Genomic DNA, 16399 nt, shown 5'->3' on the forward strand with positions numbered 1-16399 from the left:
AGATTTACTTATTTATTTATTTGACAGACAAAGATCACAAGTAGGCAGAGAGGCAGGCTCTCTGCCGAGCAGAGCGCCCGATGTGGGGCTCGATCCCAGGACCCTGGGATCATGACCTGAGCCGAAGGCAGATGCTTTAACCCACTGCACTACCCAGGTACCCCTAAAGTGGGATTTCTACCTCTAAATCATTTACAGATGAGAGCACAAGTCTTCTCCTTTAGATACCGAATTATATAATGATCCAATATCGTGGTAAAAACTTCAGATTAGCTAACAACTGGAAACATTTGACTTAATTCAACCAACACTTAATTGGGAGTTTCCTATATGCCAAGCCAAGCATTTTCCATAGATTACTTAATTAAATTCGCATAACCATGCTTCTTACAGATAGGAAAACTAAAGCACAGAATTCTTAAGTAACTTGTTCAAATCAGTAGCTGGGCTGGACACAAATCCAGGCTACGGGGCTACGGGGTTCCAGAGGCCACCTCCTCCAGGAACTGGGTTTTACAGGAGCTACGGCGACGAGTGAGGTATGCCTGTGGCGCCTGAAGACGATCAGTGTGCGAGTGTGCGAGACATATATACTCACAGCTCCTGAGAACACAAGACGGAGCAGTGGCAGCACTGTGACCGAAGAGCACTGGGAAGAGCGGTCACTCAGTGTTAGAGGCTGCAGCAACGTGTGGCCACAGAGTTGGTTCTGCCCCAGAAATATTTATCTGGGCCCAGACAAAGGGACACTCATCCTCACTATATACTCATTACAATTGTCCCGCTCTAGCTTGGCCCTAAATCCAGTTTGTCTGGCAATCTCCGTTTCCCTCTGTCCTTGATTAAGGATGGAGACCACTTTCAGGATGTGTTTTCCAAGCCCGAACCCCATGGAATCCATGAGTCAGGGAATCACAGTACAGGCCCAGAGCTGAGGCCGATGGGAAAGACTGCAGACAGCAGTTAAAGAAGGCCACCGAAATATCTTAGGGAAGAAATGAAGACAGTGTAAATAGGATAGTGGAACTGAACAATGAAGACGGACTTTAAAGAAATTTTAGAGGCAGGATCTATAGGATTTCCTAACACATGGGGTGTCGAGAATAAGAAAAATAGAGCAGACTGAGACTAGAGAATTCTCTCAGCAGAGCCATCTCGAGGATGAGGTCACCATTGACTAGTTGCTGGTTAAGCAGGGAAGAGCTAGATCAGAAGAATTTTATGGCACAGATTTTGGGATGATAGAAGGGGTCAATTGCCCTTGGTTTGGACACAACGTTCAGGATGTCTGAGGCCTCGGGCAACTCAAGGGCGAGGCAGGGTCTTCAGAGGAACGGGTGAAGCTAGGACTAAGGACATGATTTGGGGAGATGTCCTCCTGCAAGAACTGGGACCGGGAGAGAAGCTGGAGAGAGAGAGGACTAGTCAGGGAAGTGCTACTGATGAAGCCAACAGACTGTGCCGTGAGCTTGAATAAATCGCTGTCCTGCCCTGGGTCTCTGCTTCCCATTCTGAGAAGAAAGGGTCTTGGACTAGGGTGATCTTGAAGTTCTCCCCCAACCTCCAAATATCCTGGCTCTTGATGTGATAAGAATGGTCTAGCTCTCCTTGTAGTGGTAGTTACATGGCTGTGCACTTCGTCAAAACTCACTGTACACTGAGAATTGGTGCATTTTCCTGGATGTAAATTAGGGGTGCCTGCGCGGTTCAGTTGGGTAAGCGCCCAACTCTTGATTTCAGGCCAGGTCAAGATCCCAGGTTCGGGGGATCGAGCCCTGTGTTACGCTCCATGCCCAGTGGGGAGTCCACTGGAGAGTCTCTCTTTCTCCCTCTGCCCCTCTCATGCACGCACACTCTCTCTAAAATTTATTTTAAGAGGATGTAAATGATACTTCATTTAAGTGGGTTTTTAAATTTTCTAAAAAAAAACAAACAAAACTCCTGTCTCCAAATAATTACCTTTCATGCAAAACTATTAATGATAGCATGAAATATTCCATTTATGAGTATTTTTGCATCAGAAAGAAAGAAATACACATCAAAAAAAATACATCCTCAGTCCCCGGCGCTGGGGGAGGGGGAACAGGCACGAGTTAGAAGGAGCTGCTGTAAGAAATTCGTTTCTGACCATTCCAGACATTGGTACGAGTGAGCAGATGTCTTGAAATGTTTTACAAACACATGGGGAAGTAATGAAGGCCTCTGGACGGCTCTCAGACCTGGCTCGTGCTGTAGGTTCTTTAGGACAGGTCTGCCTCCCTGGGATCTGCAGCCCGCAGGTGCTCACAACCTCTAGACAAATCTGCTCAAGTCGTGGTTCTCTGGAGCCCGTCCCGAGTCAGTCATCACACGGATAAACTCAGTAAGGGTTCCTAAGGCGCGGGAATGGATGTTCCCGATGCATGGTATACACACTTTGATTTTTTAAAGATTTTTATTTATTTATTTGACAGACAGAGATCACAAGTAGGCAGAGAGGCAGGCGGGGCTTGGCGGGGGGCAGCAGGGAAGCAGGCTCCCTGCTGAGCAGAGAGCCCAGGCATGACTCGATCCCAGGACCCTGAGATCATGACCTGAGCTGAAGGCAGAGGCTTTAACCCACTGAGCCACCCAGGTGCCCTGGTATACCATTTTTAAAACAACGTGGGCTCTTGATATCTGAAGGGTCAGTTAGAAGGGAAAGGCTGCCCACATTTCTATGTTGAGTCTACTCTGCAATTTGTCATTTATCGTGGTATTTTTTCCTTTTTGCAAAATTTTTAAAAAGATTTTATTTATTTACTTAGAGAGAAAGAGTGAGAGAGAGAGCATGAGAGAGCATAAGAGGGGAGAGGGTCAGAGGGAGAAGCAGACCCCCTGCCAAGCAGGGAGCCCGATGTGGGACTCGATCCCAGGACTCCAGGATCATGACCTGAGCCAAACACAGTTGCTTAAACAATTGAGATACCCAGGTGCCCTCCTTTTTGCAAATTCTGAGAGACAGTTTCTTAGAGTAGTATTGATCCCCAATAACAAAGTAGAATTTGGGGCTCTGTAATAGAGGTGGCTCTACGCAGAATCTTTGGGGCTACAGGAAGCTATGTGAGTCTCTACCATTGTACATCCTGCAGTCAGTTTCTGCTAATTGACCATGAACTCCTCCAGGACAGGCATCAGGTCTCAGTTATCCTGAGCACGAGCCTAGTGTGGGATCACAGATGCTTGGCACATCCTGACGGAACCCAGCTTGGCTAGAACTCCCGCCTCAGGAAGAATGTCTCCAAGATGCTGTTTACGTGATAAAGGTAACAGTCTTCTCTTCTCTTTTCTTTTATCCTTCTGCTTTATCTTTTCTGGCTTCCAATGGGCCGGCCTGCCTGCCTACCTACCTACCTACCTTCCTTCCTTCCTTCCTTCCTCCTTTTTTGCATTACAAGGTGTAGAAGGAATTCGGGGCTGGCAGGAGTAGGGGCTACATATTAAGGAGTAAACCCTAGTAATATTTCCTGCATGGAATAGTGACAAAGTGTCTTTAACAATTTCTGCCTCCTGTGACTACAAATAGTCAGCTCTGTCTGGAGCACACAGTATGTGTTCTCAGAGATGAACCAGGGTGCTCAGCTAGTCTGGGCAAGGTATCTGAGACTGTTCAGTGGTGCGGTGGGACCACAGTCCAGAGGCTGCCTGCAAACTCAGCCTGTCCAGGTAAGCACAGGTGTCGGGATGCTAATTTTGGATCTTTGCTGAGTGGCAACATAAGCCTCTGTGTTTAGGAGGCCCGAATGAATCAAAACAGTTAAACACAAAAATGTGGAGACCTTGCATATTATCACTTTATGGACATCTGTTTTAAAGTCGGGCAGACCTGAGGTTTAAACCCAAGTCCCCCACATACTGGTTTGATGAATTGATATGGTTATGTATAAATTTACATTTTCACAGTTTCTTTTTCTGAGAAATGCAGTATTGATACGTACTTTGCTAGGGTTTCAATGGGATGGATAAAGCACTTGGTATAGTTCTTGTTATACAAGAAATATCCAGGGGTGCCTGGGTGGCTCAGTCTGCTAAAACGTCTGCCTTCGGCTCAGGTCATGATCCCAGAGTCCTGGGACTGAGTCCTGCCTCGGACTTCTTGCTCAGTGGGGGGTCTGCTTCTCCCTCTCCCCTGTTTGTGTTCTCTCTCTCTCCCTGTGTCTTTAAACAAATAAATAAATCTTTAAACAAAATGTCCTATAAAGGGATAATAATAATGACAGCAGGGGAAAAACAGTCGTGGTTTCTGTGACTCTCTGTCCTCTTCCGTTAGCACAGGGGTTACAGTGTGTATTAAAGGAATGTTCATAACAGTTCTGACAAACTGGTATGAACATTGGAAGACAGGAAGATAAACAGCACAGTAACTTACACAAAATCAGTGAATACTCATTGACCGCTGACCCTGGGCAAGTCACTGATAGATGCCTTAGGAAACAGGAAGAATCCCAAAATAAAAAGACGTGGTATAATCACTGAGGATTCAGAACGTTAAGAACAGTTCAACTACAACTTGACCTTCGAAAGGAATCTGATACTCAACCTATCAAAAGATACTCAGTCCATCAAAGACAACCACGGGACAGGGCAGGCTCAGATCAGTGCAGTCTGAGAATTCTCTGTGGATTTGATTTGGATTTTACAGGAGGGATAAGATCTATCTAGACAGTGAAGAGAATGGAAGGCCACTCAGGGCAGAGACAGGACATTGAGAAGAGCATGACGAGGTCCTGTTTATCCTGGCCTGAGGGACACAGCACTGTTTGGGTTTTGTTACATGGTAAGAGATAGTAGTGCCTTATTAACTAGAACCTCAAATGACCCGGAGAGGTCAGTCTCTGTGCCCTACCCACCCTTGGTCCCTTCCTAGGGAGAACTCCCCAGCCCCTTGTTGCTTCTGACTGGGTAGCCCGGACAGTCCTACTTTGTGCCAAGAGGCAATGCTCCTGCTCCTCTGGGTTGAGAAGGCTGGGAAGGGGCATCTGGATCAAAGGTGTCCAGTCCAGCCATCTCTCCCAGGACAAAACAGTGCGACGGACCAATCTCATGCTCTTGTCCAGGACTCTACACTAACAGATGCCCCATGAGTAGGCCAGATAGCCATAGTGGAACGACAGAGTCTCCCACAGTTGAGAAAGGTCTGGAAGAGCAGTGGGCTGAAAGCCTGAGTCAGGAGAGGAAGCTGGGTGTTGGTCAGACTCCTGACCAGGGACTTCAGGAGGGAGAGGAGGGCAGAGTCACCGGCCGGGGCGGCCCTATTTTCTGACCACGTCACCTCTCCCGTCCCTCCCCTGCCCATATGAACACCAACCCTCCTAACCCCGGCCCCCTCTGTTCTGGAGATTCAAGTAGCACTTCTGCTCTTCACAACCAAGATCTTGAACTTTTCCAGCTATCCTGGTAACATATGAATGATCTAGTCTTGGGAAGTGATAGTACAAAAGGCTTTTGATTTGGGGGTTAATCGTAAGAAGGGTTTCCATGACTGCTGTGCATTTTATCAAAAGCACAAATATTAGTTTCCTATATGGAAATCACTCATGGATGGTTCAAATTTATTCTTATTCACCTGTAGACACAGTCCTCATCATACCCTGTCAATAACAAATGAATGTCCAGATGCTCTGAGCAGTTAGTAAATGATTTACTGATAACCTTGAGCAAGAGTCACAGCTTGAGTTTCAACATGAAATGAGCGGTGCCGGCCGTGCAAAGTAAGCCAAGGGGGAAATGTGCTTCTTAACCGTCAGCTTGCTTTAAGAAACAAGGGAAGTTCTAGTGTCTCCGCCAAAGTTAAGTGTGTGTAAGTCCCTGATGGTGCCTCGGTGCCGTCCTCTGACTGCTTTCCCTTGGGGTCTTGTGCCTTACTCCTGGCCGGGAGACATCCTTCCGTGGGTTTCATTAGGAAGAAGCAATAAGACTGACAAGCAGATGCACTGGTGTTTCGTGCAAAATCGAGTGTATGCCAGGTTGAGCTGAATCCTAGAAAACCCCCTGTGACATGGAGGAAACCCCCTTCCTGAAGTCTCTGCTTGGAAGTGTGATTAGTCTTCTCCCTGCCTGACCCCAAACACACCTAACCTACCTTTTGGGGTCCAGCTGCACTTCTTCTTCCTCTAGATGCCTTCTCTGAACTCCTCCCCACCAGGAGGGGTTTCCGGTTCCTGTGTGTACTATCTGCTCATCTCAGACTATCTAGGAAAAAAACCCAAACAACGGTGGGTCTCAATCCTGGCGGCTTGCTGGAATCTACTTCTTGAGATTTTTCCTTTTTAAATGATGAACATACTTAAGCCCTGACAAACCCCTGGATAACTGAATCAGAACTTCCAGGGTAGGCACCAGGAGATCAGCATTTTTAAAAAGAATCTGCAGGGACTGAGCATCAGGGTTGAAATCTGCTGTGTCCTTTTTTGTTGTCTAGCTGGGAGCTGCTCAGGGCATGACCCCAGGTTCCTGTCCTGCTTTCGGGAACACCCAGCCCAGCCTGCCCACCGCCTGTGCGCACTGAGTGTTGGGGGACGGACTGTAGCCTCAACTGAAAATCGAAACAATCCCTGGGGAGGGTATGGGACATGTTATGCAATTTTTTTTTTTTTCCGGTAAGAAAAAAGTTCTATGTCTTCATCCTCTGATATGGGCAACCTAAGAACATGAATTCCAAAGACCATAAATCTCCCCCCAACCCCATTAACATCCCACGGGAGGAACAGGCTGTGTTGTTGGTTATCTCCTGCTTTCAATTACAGCCTTCAGCCAGATTCCTCTGTGCGCCTCTGAGGCTTGAGCCTTGTAAATGGCACCCTTTCAATTATTTATCTAAACAAAGGTGAGCCAGAGGGCAGCGTGAAACACTCGTCTGTTGAACTTGAGCCCAACTCTGCGTCCTTGGAATTCTTGTAGGACTTGGCTTTGCGGCTCCAATCTCCTTACCAAAAAAAAAAAAAAAAAAAAAAAGGAAAAATGTGAAAAAGGCACATTAAGAAATACAAGGCCATAAATTCTGTTTCAGAAGTGAGAGGAGGGCCCGAGGGGCTCTGCAGGGTCCCCGGGCGGTGCTTCGGCGGGCGGCTCTTCCGCGGCCAGGCTGCTCAAAGCCAACAGTCATCACTCTCCGGCAAGGAGGGGGACCGCGGGCTCCCCTCCAGTTTTGCACCACCTCTCCTGTCAGTGGATGCTTCACACTCTGTGTCACCTATGAATAATAAATCCCCTTAAAAAGAAACAGAGACGACCCACAGTGACCTGCAGCTATAAGGAGAGGAAAAGCCCCCTCATGCTGGTGAAGACAGGCTCCCGGCTCGCTGTCAGCAGGACAAGTGCTCTGACCTGTTCTCTGTTGGGGACGCGCTGGTGCCTATCCCCTGCGCCCCCAGAGGACCAGCCGGTGGCGTGCCCATGACTCTGTGCGCGGTGCTGTGGGTGCCCCGGCAGCCGTGCAGTGAGTAGTGAGAACCCCCCTGCGGGGCTCAGGAACCACCCCCTTCCTGTGCCATCGAATGTCCGCTGCAGAGAAAGGATAATTTGGGTCCAACTGACCCGCCGGAGGAACAGCAGCAGGAACAGCAGCTGACATTTACTGCCCCCTCTGGTCCTGCTGTCTTCCCAGCGCTCTGTACCATTGCGGGGGTGGGGGGGTGGAGTTAGGCAGCCACAAGGAGGTCTGGGGAGGTGAGGCGGTTGCTCTGGTCACACAAGTGATGGGGCTGGAATCGGTTCCAAGGTCCACCCGACTCCAAAGCCTGGGTTCCTAATCATGCCATTATACAACCTTCCCTCGCCCCAGGACGGACACTCGAAAATGTTTCTAGAATCCACCTCTCCTCTCCATCTCTGCTGCCAACTACCTTAGTTCAGACTGAAAAATCACTCCAGCCTACTTTTTTTTAATAGCCTCTCCATTTATCTTCCGGCCTCCCATCTTTCCCACAGCTCACTGAGTGCAGATATTTTAAAACATATCTATTTTATGACCCTGTGTAAGAACATTCCTTGGCTCCCAGTGCCTATGATTCCAGTCCAATCCTTCGTGAAGCACGAGTGGCCTCACCTCACCTTGCCTTTATCATTCCCCATCGGGATCTGGCCTCATCAAAGGTCCAGCTCACAAGAGCCCCCCCGTAACACATTTTCTGTCTCCTTCAGCTCTCGCTCGCTTAAATGTTTGACCTTCCACCCAGATTTTGAGCTCCTAGGAGACAAGAGGCTTGTTTTCTTCACCTTCATAATTTCCCCCAGATCTGGCAGAAGGGAAATGCTGATAAATATTACAAAGCTGACTCACTGATTGATTGAACAGAATCTCAAATTTGGGAGTCGGGGGAGGAAAGCAAAGACCACTGAATTTTTGACCACTGACCATATATGCAAGGGGTGTGTGTGTGTGTGTGTGTGTCTCAGTATAATCAATCTCAACAGTTCCGATGTTATCCTGTTATTGATTTTACTCGTTTTGGGAATAATCATAAGACATGAAAAAATTAAAGATTAAATTCTAACTAAAAATGGGCTTCCTTGACATCTTTGTCTAGACTTACTCCATTCAAAACTATTTTCCTCAGTAACAGCTATTAGTAGTAGCATCTGATCCTAGAATGCCTACTTTTTTCTTTCTTACCCAAAGTGCAACTTTCTTGATCAAAATTTCTCATTGGCCACTACTACTCTCACTTGTTTGGATAAAGAGCCAGCCCCTGGTTAGGTTGATGGGCTTATTAAATTGAGTCTTGGATATCTCTTCCTGTTCCCCCTTCCCCCCAACCCCCAGCTGCCATGAGAACTGGAACTTAGCATGTAGAGAGGTCAACATTGAGGTTTATCTCAACCTACTCTTCCTTGACACCCTCCCTGGCTCTCTGAGCCAAGCCAGAAGATTCTTCCTCTGCCCCCGAACTTCCATAGTACTTGCTCTGTGTGTCACTTGGACTCTGTCAAGGTCACACACAGCAAATCCCAATGGAAAAGGTGTTGAGCTGGGAACATCCTCCCCAGCTAAAATACAAGCACATCATGGGGCACTGGGTGGTGGAGTCTCGTCTCTGGACCTTTGTTTACTCACTGCAAAATAAGGAACTCACACGGGTGGGTTACATGGCCTCTTTCCAGCTTCTTCCCAGCTCTACAACTGTATGAAAAATGCCAGATATCTTGATACTACTTGAAAGCTCCCTTGTGGGTGAAGGATAACGAGCAAGAGTACAGGACTTAGGGTCACAAACTCTTAAGAGCTGAAAACTACGATTTGGATGGGACGTTCCTCTTCATTTCCCAAAGGGCCACAGGATGGCTTCCTCAAACTTGACATGCAACCAAGAGATGGCCCCAGGAGATGGGTGAGAGTGACCACCACTGGGCCGGATGCTGTAAGTTGTATTGACTACGCCGTGACACACTCATCATGATAAAGACGTGTGATCGCAACTACACACAAACTCAGTATCACACACATGGGGAAAACGATGTGAACGCTCCTCTCAGTCAAGATCAACTGGTGTGAATTCAAAACATAATGCTTTATAGGAACCAAATGTACATGCCCCGAAGTGTAAGAAGTAGATGTCCAAATGGATTCCTCCAAGGATGTGCTTGAAGTAGTAATGGACTTGGCCAGAGAAAGAGAGCCTTGGAGAACCAGCATTTTCTTACTAAGCTATACTTCATATCATTAAAAATAATTTATAAAGACATGTTAAATGAGAACAAAATAATAGTTATTCGAGGGGAAAGATAAAGATAGCAGAAATTTCACCTAAAGAGAGCTTCTACACGGTTGAACACAATGTTTAGGACTACCTTTTCTGGCAGCAAAACCCAAAAAAGGAGAAATGATGAGTTAGTTGTAATATGTATAGGTTTGTATAAAAGGTAAGAAATTTACTAAAGGGATGTTCATCACTCAGAGTCCCAAGTGGAAATAGAAGTTGCATTGAAATGAGGATCATCCAAGGTGGGGTTGTTTCCAAAGAGACTAAGGTACAAATATGTGGTCAGGATGGAGGGAAACCACAAGGGCAAGTGCAGGAACTCAGGGCTGACGATATAGGAGCTGTTGCCCTTTGCAGGGGACTGAATACTGCCCTCCACCCTGGAACCTCAGAACGTGTTCTTATTTGGGAATAAGGTCTATTACAGATGTAAGGAAGGGAAGGATGGAGAGAACATACTGGATTGTGGTGGGTCCTCAACCCAGTATAAGAAGGAGAAAAGCAGAAAAGGATACACAGAGACAGAGAAGGTGACCATTTAAATTGGAGGCGGAGATTGGAGTGATGTCCTTGTAAGCCAGGGAATCCTGGGATTGTTGGCAACTGCCAGAAGCTATTAGAGGAGCACGGGCTAGCTTCTCCTTAAGAACATGCAGAAGGAATCAATCCTGATGATGTCTTTGATTGCAGACTTCTGGCTCCCTGAATTGTAGAATACATTTCTAGGGTGTTAACCCACCCAGGTTGTGGTAATTTGTCATGGCAGCACCAGGAGACGAATCCAATGCACCGCAATTCCCAAAAGGATGAAAAGAGGGTGAGAAACTGAGCGCAGAGGGAATGTGTGTGCTCTGTGGGCCCCTGGGTGGGACAGGGACCTTTAGTGGCAGGAGAGGACCAGGCTGAGGCAGCCTTGCAAGAAGGGAGCCAGAGAAATAAGTGTCCCGACCGCAAACCCGGGGCCTGCCACTAGTTATGCCCAACAGGGAGCCAGAGGGGGTACAGGCTCTGCAGACATGGGCCACATGGGCCAGCCCCCTGGCAAGGGGTGGACAAAAGCTCCCAGCATGAGACGCAACCTCCCAGTGATCACTTCTGGGATGAAAAACCTGGAAAGTATTAAGCTAAGTCTTCCCTTCCGGAAAAGGGGCTGTTACTCCCCCCCGGAAGTGAGAGACGTGGGTCTCTCTTCTCCTGCACTGGGTCCTCTTCAGCTGAGGTTTCTCTAACTCAAGCTCTCTCTTTGGCCTCTTTGTTCTTTTCTTCTGTCTCCATCCTCAGCCCTTGCCGTGGCTTTCACTGCAACAGGGATCCCCACATCCGCACCATCAGCCCAACCTCTCTCTCCAGTTCCAGCCGTACTTACTAACGATCCTGGGAAATCTTCACCCAGATAGCTCATCAACTGTTCAGTCAAAACATTTGAAAATCAACCCTATCATCTCCTTTCCAAAACCAAGATCCCTTTGGAATTCCTCATCTCATTTCTCGAATCCATCTAGGTTTAAAGGCTCCAATTCATTCTCTTCACCCAAACATCAAGGCCCATTGGTTTGAATAAAGGCATTGTACTTCCATTCACCCCTTCTCTCCATTTCTACAACTGCCACCGCTTGTGTCAAAGCCACATCCGTCTACACTGGGGAATGGCTAACAAGCTCTGAGCTGGTTTCCACAACTCCAGGTTCCCAGGTCTTTCGAGTCTGCCATGGCCAGGGCAATCCCGCCCTCCCTAGGCCACGCTACTGTTCAAATTCTCAGTGACCCTTCTGCTGCAGGCCCTCACTCATCATATCCATGATACCCTCTCCCCCCACTGGCCGCTAAGGATCGCCACGTTCCAACTCTATTCTCCTCTCCCAACCTCATTCCGCACCATCTGTCAAAGGAGAACTTTGCTGTGGCCAGGCTGCTTCCTTTGCTGTCCTACCCTCATGCTGTGCTCATGCCTGTCCCTTTATCATGAGAACAATCACCTATGCTCTCTATACGAATCTGCCATGAATCCAACTGAACTGAAAGCGTTTGTCAAAAATCTTACAGACTTCATACACAGTCAGTATTTTCTTGGTGATCAGTGGTAAGGATATACCTGATCATGACCTTTTGAATCCGTCCCTGTATCCTCAACTTTTCAGATTAACCTACAAGCCACGTGCGATGGTAGTTTGTGCTTCTCTCGGTCAAGGAAGATATTACAGCACAGTAATTAAGAGCTTGAGCTCTGGTGTCAGACGTGAATTAGGGTTCAAGTCCATCCACTACTATTCGTGTGACCTTGGACAAGTCGCCTACCTCCTCTTTGTGTCTCGGTCCTCTCATCAGTTAAGTGGCAGTTTGAAAGGTGCCTCATAGAGTCACTGTGGAGGTAAGAAGAGCTAGCTAGTTTATGTGAAGCACTTAGCACAGTACAGGCATAAAATCAGGTTCTTAATGATATAAACAGTGAACAGCACAGTCAGGCAACTTCTCCTCAAGGCTGGCAAGTGACATTTCTGCAGCCCAGACATGGCAGTTGGTTGCTGGGTCACATCATGTGGTCCCCATTCTCGTTATCCTTGTCTCTAAAAGCCAGCAATTTTGCTCAGTCATGCGAGGTCTAAGAAAAAGCAGAGATAAACTTCCAGACCACAGTTTTTCCAAACAACCAAACCTATAATCAGTGCTTCTGTGGGTCCCAAACCGTCTTGTATCCTTAGTAGACTCTGTGAGAAACTGGCCATCGTTGGCAGACTATGGCCTGTCATGTCCACATTTATCAACACTGTTAGCTACATTTTGGGCCTTGCTCAAGGTCAAAATCAAAAGCTCATCAAAAGGTTATCTATGTAGAGATGCAAACCGGAATGAAGAATTATATGCACATTGCAGTCGCTGCAATGGGTAGTAATCAAGTATGAGCGAGAATTTCAATGACCCTATCTACAAATTATTTGCTCTCATTTAATACATACAGGAAAATTCAGCAATTTTATTTTTATATTTTTATTTTATTGCATTCAGAGACGCACAGTAAATACGAAGAAAATACTAACATTTTTTAGTGTAATTAATACATTCAAGGGGATAAAATAGGAAAAATGAAGAATTTGGTCTTTAACCAGAACCTGTCACAGGCACACACAGCAGCCAGGTGATTCTGGACACAACTGGAATCCAGCACATTTCTAGAGTTGCGGAAGCCCGTCACACAGAAGAGGAACTTCAGTGCTCAGTGGAAACCAGCCAGATTCATACAGGAGGGAATTAGGAGAAATTCTTTCATGTATACTTTCTAACGACCTTTCAAAAATCCAGATGGTTCCTTTGCTCTAAACGCATTTTTAGATAGGGCTGGTTTATTGAACGCTGTTGTTCATGTGTTGGGGGAGAAAAGAAGTAATTGTGTAAGTGACCCAACCTGTTTTCCAAGCAATGGCATGGCCATTTTCTCAGGGGGCAGGTTGGGTGTGGTCCAAGGGTGCTGGGTGACCAGAAGTGCGAGCCAGGAGAAAAGTCCATGGACCCAAACACCAGGCCACTGCGCTGCTGGTGAAATGTGAGCCTCTGTCAGCACGGGCTTCTTGGACCAGACAGACAAACACTTGGGGGGCAACGGCACTCGCGTTACAGAGAGACCGTCCCGTCTTCTGAATGACCGTCTGTCTCGCTGCTGGGTGAACGGGAGGGAAGGCGAGGACCATTTGCCATACTGTGTGTGTGTGCGGTGTGATATACTTAACTAGGATTTCATTACCTTTTCTCCATCTTTGCTCCAACCCTCCTCATCTTTAGTCTTGAACCTTCACCAACCTCTGTTCTCTGCTTTCTTTCCTTACTACCTATAGGGCACTGTTTTCCCGATAACCAGGATGACCTTTAAAAAAAAATGTCAATAGCCCATCTGCTCAGACTCTGCTGCTCGCATCCCACTGCACACAGAGTAAACATTCAAACTCCCTGCTTTGGTCCAGACAGTCCTATGTGATCAAATCCCTGGCTTCCTCCCCAAATGAAGGTCCTCCCCGGTTCCGTGGGCTGGAGCTACACGGGCCTGCTTCTGCCCTCTCCCTTCATGTCAAAGATGCCCCGTCACTCCCGGGGTTCTCTGCAGACCTTGAGGGCTGACATTCTGGCACGCTTATATGAGGCACGAATCTGGGCTTTCTTCAAGAACGTTGCTGTGTTTATAAACTGGTCACGTGCCATCTATGTGAAGATCCGCTTGCTGGGTAAACTCAGCCACAAGACAAGTCCCCAAGATGTCTCCCCCCCAAACCAGATCCCCACATCCCCTAAGTTTCTGCACCCTCTACTGTTGAGGACGTTACTGTCTTTCACTGAATACGACATTAGCAAAGACGCATGTAACATGTAACACATGTTTTTTTTAAGATTCCAATTAAAATCCGACACGACCCTTTATCACTGAAATTCTTCTATGCTTGCCAAGGTAGTTCTTTTCATCCTAATTAGACCCAGATTGTCATATGTCATACGTGTGGATATACATAGAGGATAATAAGACAGACCAGTTAAGACAGTCTTAAAACGTACTCACATATCAAGTCTGATTCTTCAGAATCAGTCTATTAGCCGAGAGACCCCGATTTCTGTGCTTTTCACCACAAAACATTCTTTGTGCCATGGGAGCATCGGTGATGCAGCTTTTTTTTTTTTTTTTTTTTTAAAGATTTTATTTATTTATTTGACAGAGAGAAATCACAAGTAGATGGAGAGACAGGCAGAGAGAGAGAGAGAGGGAAGCAGGCTCTCTGCCGAGCAGAGAGCCTGATGCGGGACCCGATCCCAGGACCCTGAGATCATGACCTGAGCCGAAGGCAGCGGCTTAAACCACTGAGCCACCCAGGCGCCCAGGTGATGCAGCTTTTTAACTATTATTTATTTTGGGGAGAGGGGCAGAGGAAGAGGGAGAGGAACTCAAGCAAACTCCCTACTCACCACAGAGACCAGCGGGGGGCAAGGGGTCTATCTCACGACCCTGAGATCATGACCTGGGTCAAAATCAAGAGTCGGATGCCCAGCCGAGCCCCCCCAAGGAGCCCCCAGTGATGAAGCATTTTAAAATTAGTAGTCTGAGCACCAAGAGCCTCCTTCTGACTCCTACACCAGGAAAGCTGAAGATAAGGGATTCCCCAGGGCCCCAACCCCTCTTGGTTCTAAAGAGTTGACAGTCAGCTGTGTCTTCTGAATAATCCCTTTACTGTGTACCCAGGACTTTTCCGCAAGCAGCTAATACCCGTGACGCACAACGTGATGCAGGCATGTTTGCAAGCAGAGTGCTCCCAGACATTACAAAAATAGCCCCGCAGCCTCCCCAGCACAGTGAGGGGAAGACACCCACCATATCTTAAACTGTCTGACAGGCGGTCAGCACCAGCGTCGTCACGACAAACGTTATTATATTCTAGTTCTGGCAACGTGACCTTCTCGTAGCTTCTGAAAGATCCCCCCTTCCCCCCATGCATCACAGTTCAGAACCCCTCGGTGCCCGCATCAGTGGACACCAGCTTCGCTACCTTCGCAGAGGGACCGCAAACTGGGCAGGGCCAAGCAAACTGGCTCAGAAAGCCATGCGGGCAGTCCGCTGCAGGGGGCAGAGCAGAGCACGCAGGGTCTCGGAGGCTGGGGTGGCCCACTGAGCAAGCACGAGAGGGTCACACGGAAGAGGCAAAATGAGTGGATTCAAACCACAGTGAGAATGAAAAGACATTTAAAGAGACAGAGAAAGTAACGTTAGCTTTTGACTTTCCAATCACGATCATGCAAGATTCACGCATACTTCATTCTGTCCTTGGGTTTGGTGGTTTCTCTGTAGCCTTATAATTTATTCCCGTTTTCCCGAGGTAGATTTTGGGTTCTGGCAGCTGGAGGAGCTCTGGCTTTGAGAGCTGGGAAGTCCCCTGCCCCCAAAGCAGCCACTGCATAGACGGGGCTAAAGAACGTGCAGGGGACAGTGATGTCCCCTCTGAGACCGGCAGAGCGGGTGTCCTTGTGTGGTTCTGGCAGGCCCAGCACAGGAAAGAGCTCCCACGGGGATGTCCTTTCCCAGAGTCCCACTCCGAGGGGACAGCATCCTTTCTGCCGGACGAGATGTGGATGCACAGTGAGGAAAAAAATCAGTATTATCAAGAGAGGTGCTTGAAGAACGGGCTCCCTGGTAAGCAGCAGGGGTCTCCAGGCCTCACTGCAGGGGTGAAGGAGCGAGGACTCCTCTCTTGTCCATCCCCACCCTCCTCCCAGCCCAGGCAGGGCAGAGGGCAGGGCGCTGCTCTTCCAGGAAAAGCCAGGGCACCCCCTGATGACGGAAGACTTGGGGGGAGAAAGTGAGATTGCTTTGGAGAGTGTCATTTTCTTGAAGCAAAGGGTGAGGTCATTCAGTTGAGAACAGAAGAGTGACACGGGTCCCCTCTGACCAGGGAGAATCTGAAGGGAGGGAGGGAAAGAAAAACAGGTAATAAGGACCTTTCCTGTCCGGCTCTCGGCCAAAGTTCAGCCGTGTTCTCCCTTCTGAGGATTTCTATCCCGGACTGTGTACTGTGTAGCCCCGGCAACAGTCAGCAGCGCCCGCCACCCCAGTCAGGCATGTGGAGTCTGGGGGCAGGCTGTGGGACGGGGGGCCTGTGCGCCGTTCCAAAGGGACAGGGGAGGGCGGTGGTTTTCGGGGGGTGTTTGCTGAG

General features: G+C 48.0%; 1 protein-coding gene across 2 annotated transcripts in view; it reads right to left on the reverse strand.

Moving 5' to 3' along the window:
- The window catches only part of CCBE1 (collagen and calcium binding EGF domains 1), a 227994-nt gene that overhangs the window by 47858 nt on the left and 163737 nt on the right, over positions 1-16399 (reverse strand). The window lies entirely within an intron of this gene.

Source organism: Mustela nigripes, chromosome 8 (genome assembly GCF_022355385.1).
Source record: "Mustela nigripes isolate SB6536 chromosome 8, MUSNIG.SB6536, whole genome shotgun sequence".
Taxonomy (NCBI): domain Eukaryota; kingdom Metazoa; phylum Chordata; class Mammalia; order Carnivora; family Mustelidae; genus Mustela; species Mustela nigripes.